This window comes from Castanea sativa, chromosome 11 (assembly GCF_040712315.1).
Source record: "Castanea sativa cultivar Marrone di Chiusa Pesio chromosome 11, ASM4071231v1".
Lineage (NCBI taxonomy): Eukaryota > Viridiplantae > Streptophyta > Magnoliopsida > Fagales > Fagaceae > Castanea > Castanea sativa.
In genome coordinates, this window is record NC_134023.1 from 38,296,303 (window position 1) to 38,302,302 (window position 6,000).

Sequence of the window (6,000 nt, forward strand, 5' to 3'; positions counted from 1 at the left end):
AAAAGAGGAAAACAAATAAATAAAAGCAAAAAAAAGTACAACAAATACTAAGTTCACATGGAAGTTGCTTCACAACTCACATCAATGGTAGCTCTTGATCATATAAGGAAAAAACAATCAAGAAAAAATAGAATTAAAAAAATGCTAAATCTGTGGTATTGTTAAATTTTTTTTTTTTTTTTGAGAAGGGTGGCATTGTTAATTTGGCCAAACATACCTTAAATTACCACATAAAAATTTAAGGAAGTTACATAGTAAAAGAACTTTTAGGAATAGAATTATAGTCGTGAAGAAAATATATTAAATTTTTTTCCATTATCAATCATATTTATTGTTGTGACAGAAAAACAAATGAATTAGAAAGAAGAAGAGGGAAAAAAAAAAAATGTAAGACCTCCAAGTTGGGCTGAATTGCAACAGGTCCAACATGATCATAAGTAGCATCATCAATGTTTGTAGAAACAATTTCATTTAAAACATCAGAAGGTATCCAGAGCTCTCCATCTTCAGGGTTTGGAGGAAAGTCGGCCATGATTCTAGACATGGACAGAAAAACAAGGCACAAAAGGATGAGGTGTTTAGGAATTCGAAGCAGTATATAGAAGTACAGTCTTAACTGGCAAAGCTTTGTGATGAGAAAAGAGAGAAAAGTTTCAGTGTTACTCATATAGACTTTCGGTTGAATCACACTTACTCCTAATTTTTAAGTGAGCATCACACTATTTATTGGATGACTGGTGATTAAACTGAATAAAAAACCCGAGTATTAAAAGAACTAGAGAGTTGAGAGAAATCTATTAAAAAATATTATGTAATTTATTAAAGACTAATTATGAAATCATTTTCCTATTGTGTGCCGAAGCCTGAAATGAAGGATGCGAGATTTAAACCCTAAACGTCATGAGCATGCTAGAGATAACCACCAATTAAGTTACAAGAATCTTGACTAAGCCTGTTAAAGTGTAGAACTCTAAACAAAAGTAAAAATATAATTCATGAAAAGTGATGAAAATACTAAAAACAGTCTTTTTATAGCCTTTCTCAACTCTTATATGAATTAAACGAAATTACAAACCACCCAAACTATAAACAAAGAACTCCTTAGAATGCATTTGAAATTGTCACATTCTAGATTACGTACATTTACTTTGTGCCAAACTCAAAATTAATACTTCGTTTTTTAAGACCACCTCATCCAATCATTTTTCTTAAAGAGAGAGAGAAGAAAAATGTCATAATCATATATATGTTTGGCCCTAAAATTCAATTTTTTGAGTTTAGTGGTGGCACATATAACTGATGACTGAATCATGGGGGATCTCGAATTATAGTAAATGTGAAAAAGGAAAATAATAAATTATATGAGTGGTTGCCTGAACTAGTCACCAATTGCAATGTTTTGTGTGCATTGATACGGATGATGCGGAAACCCTATTTATGAAATAAATTGATACGCTTAAAGTAGACTACTTCATTTTGTCATTTTTATTGTATTGTTTCTGAGAAGATGCTATACTATACGTTACAACGTACAAAACCTGACGTTAGGTACTAGGCTTATATTTTGAGCAAACTTATTACTAAAATTAGGTAAATAACTCGTTCATTGCACAAGATGGGGTGCGATTAGCAAAATATTTGTTAGAACTTTATTTTCAAAATGGTTTTCAATATGGTGATAACTTTCAAATCAACAAATTTTCTTCTTAGGCATTGGATACATTTTTTTTTTCCTTCTATCTTCTTCTTTTTTGGGGGTAAGGATTATAATTATATGATTTGTATTATAAATAATTTTTATAGACTTTGAATATATAAATAATTTTATAAATATCTTCTTTGGATAGTTTACAAAGAGTCAAGAATTTGGATTTGACAAATCCAACAAGGATTTTAAACCTTAAAATCTTTGGATTTGAAATAACTTCTAAACCTATAGAATTTTAGAAATTTAAATAACATACTAAAATATTTATGGATTTGGAAATAAGACATTTTAAATATCCATCACTTCAAAATCCAAATCCAAATCCAAATTCAAATATTCAAATACAACCATTTAGTAGTTATGCACAAACCCCTTGCTTGAAATAATCCCCCCCCCCCCCTCCTCGTTTAAAAAGAAATTCACCAGAATTATGATCTAACAATTAATAAAATAATTAATTGACCTTCTTTGGAGAAGGATGCACTTATTCTAACTATTTTGCTGCCATTGTTGTGCTTATATATGTTCTATCTCCAAGCCTCAAATTACCTGTTGTCAAAAGGTTGAATTTATTATTAAAATGAATAATTATATATATGTTTACTTTACTAGTAATGTAGATTTTACATTGTAGACTAAATAAATTGTGCAATATAGTATACATTTGTTTAGTCTATAATATAAATCTTACATAGCAAGTACAATGTAAACTAAGAATTTTCCTATTAAGTAAAAAGTGCGTTATGAAAAAATGAAGAGAAAGTGGTAGAGATTTCGAAAATGGACAAACACGACAATTTTGGGGAAGAGTGAGAGGCATGCTGCAGTAAATGACCAGTTAATGCTTCATTTGAAAAATGGTAAGTACTCCACTAGACTAAAACGACACCGTCTTGCAAAATTTAGTCTTATTGGAATAAATTCACCAAATTTATAAGAAAAAATAATTAATAATTAGGAACTTAAAGGTGGCCTTTTTCACATTATTTACATGAAAATGTGATTTTTTAAAGTACAGGATCTATTGTGGATGTTCCTGCGGGAAAGGCTATGCTAGGGTGTTGTGGTTGACACATTGGGAGTACCTATTAATGGAAGAAAGGCTCTAAGTGATAACAAACAACAAATTTTCAAAGTGAAAGCCCTTGGGATCATTGAATGTAAATCTATACACCCAAATACGACTTTTACTGAGTCTGCATCAATGTTCATTCATTATAGTGATCATCTAAAAAGGAAAGGTTTGGGAGCTTAATTATGCTTAACCTACTTGCCATTGATCGAATGAAACGAAGGCCAATGATTGTACTAGCCGATCTTGTTTGTTTATAAGTAAAAAATATGGATTCTTTCATCCTCAATCATCTTGTTCCAAAAGGCAAAAACAAGAAACAACATACTAATTGGATGATAAATTGAGTCGGACTATATGTATGGAATGGAGGGGGAAACCTCCGTTCAACCTTGTATAGGGTTCCAAATCTATCTTACCAGTAATAAGAAATGGCCAAGCCAAAAATACTCCTAAAAAGTTGTTGGCTTTTCAAGAGGTTTCTAGAAACTCTTTATAGTAAAAGAAAAAAGTAACTAACTCTTTTTACCACTTTTTAATTATATTCCCTGTGAAAGTGATATTTAAACTTTCTTAAAATAGTTCATTAACAAATACTTTAAAGGTATCCGTTAACATGACCTTGTAGATAATTCTCTTTGACAAAAAATGACTTTAGGCATTCTTTCCTTTTGAGTAATTCTTAGGTACTCCTAGAGCACAAAGAATGGTGCTCCTCATTTTACATTCATAGTGGAGTCTATTCATTAAATTCATAGTAATGTCCAACATGAATATAGAAGGAGAAAGCACATTTTTTGCGTACTTTGGGAGTACCTAAGAATTTTTCTTTTTCTAATAATGATTTATTTAACCTAAATAGCATATTAAATTTTTGTTTTTCATGTTTCTGATAGTTCCTAAGGCCATATAATATTTATGAGATCTTAGGTTTGAAACCTCTTATCTGTAATATACCATTATTATCAAAAAGAAAAAAAAGAAGTCTATATAGTTAGCCAATCAAAGCATTCTCTAGACACTAATAAAGGAATGATAATAAATGAGAATGTTTAATTAATAATAAGATCATATTAATAAGTGTCATAAGAGCACAAATTAAATATTAATAAATGCTTAATTATGAGCTGCAATGCACACTTTTTTTAAAAATATAATACATGTACAAGTTAATGATTTATTGGATTACACACATAAATCTATTGTAGTTGTATGTGTGTGTGTGTGTGTTTTTTTTTTTTTTAAATGTCTATAGTATGACTTTATTTTTTGAAAAAATGTATAAAAAATTATTTAATAAAACATTAAAGGCATATTAACTACTACCCTTAATTAGTGTATTCATAACAAAATCTTCAGTGGTATTAAGGGTTTTCATTAGAGATTAGTGTAGTAGACATTCACACTTTTTTGGAGTGTGGGAAAATTAATAGGGTTTTAATTAGAGATCAGTGTAGTAGACATTAACACTTTTTGGAGTGAGGGAAAATGTTATTAATACGGATTAATTGTAAGAGCTCTTACAATTAATCCGTATTAATAACATTTTGATAATTAATAAGTCTCGTTTAATAAGAGCTCTTAGAAGGAATGTGATGATGGGTGTCTAAATTTGATAATTAATAAGTCTCGTTTATTGTTGACATGTGGCAGACACTTAATGTGAATTATTGACATGGACAAATAAAATTGTGCCAAGTGGAAGAATGTGTCCAAATGGTCCTAAATCTGGCCAAATGTCAATCTATAGAAGAAGCAAAGATAACACATGGCGGGCTCTTAGGATGACCTTTTACATTGTGTATTATATATCAGATAGATTAGATATGATATAAATGATTGAAGGTTTTTTCAGCAAAAATAAAAAATGATTGGAGGTTTTTTTTTTCTTTTTTGGAAAAGACTACATAGTTTATTTTATTGAAAGTTGGCTAAATCAGTCTGGGAAACAGGAAAAACTTGTGGTAGAACATCTTCCATTCATGCTACAAAATCTGAAATATGTAAAGAGTATTGAGTTAGGCTGTGAACTACCTTATTATCTTCTCTTCTCATATGAGAATAATATAATTCAGTAAAAAGCTTAGAAAAAAGACGTATATCATTAATCAATAACCCATCAGAAGTTAGGATTTCCTTCTTATGTTGTAAAGCCGATATCAGAACTTGTGAATCGCCCTCCAAGACAACATTAGAAAAACCATGTTTCAAGGCTAGCTTTGCTATTCTGTGTGCAACTAAGTCTTCGGTCACTTCTGGACTGTAAGCTTGTTGTAGCCGCTGAGTTTGAGAATACATGTCTTTTAAATTGAATCAGAATACATGTCTTTTAATCTTTTAGCAATATAAATTTATTTAATAAATAATTTTTTAATTTCTGGAAAATTTTGTAATTAAGTTTCACTCAAAGCAAACTATATTGATAATATTAATTGGAAAGTCCACAAAAAAAAAGATATATATATATATATATATATATTGTTTTATCCTTATGACAAATTAATGCTCCGTTAATCCAAAAATTCTTTGTAAAATATTGTAAATTATTTTACCTTAAAATCTTGATAAAACATTTTTACAAAAACAACAATAGCTCCCCACTTATCTAATGGCTAGGTCGTCGGTCAGATGGTTGGAGTCAACTGTCCGACCATTGAACTGACGGCTCTGGTTACTGAGCTAACAGCAAATTTTGGTTATATATGCTTGAAATTTTTAAATATCACATATTACATTAAACATCTAAAAATATTTTACTTAAAATATTTATTTTTACGGCGAAACAAACAAAACGTAACCCCATAATTTCAATGTGCCACTTCACACCACAGTTTCATTAATGTGCCAACCACTTGGAAATTAAGAAATACTTCAGGCCATAGGTGGGGTTTTGTGCGGCAAAAAAATTGAAATTATGGGGTTTAAAGTGGTACATTCAAAAATTGGGGTTTAAAGTGGTACATTCAAAAATTGGGGTTTAATTTGTTACACGAATAAAATTATAGCATTTAAAAAAAAATCCCCTAATATTAATGTACTTATTATATTGTTTACTATGAGTTGAGCTGAAAACTCAACCATTATAGTCTCTTCAAATATAGAAATGAGCATATGAATTTTGGAAGCTTTTAGAGCCTTCGGTGTTCTTGGAGTGGTCTCTAAAGTGGTCCAGGCTATCTTAGCTATCTCTACATTGGAGATTATCCTAAACTCTTTTGGG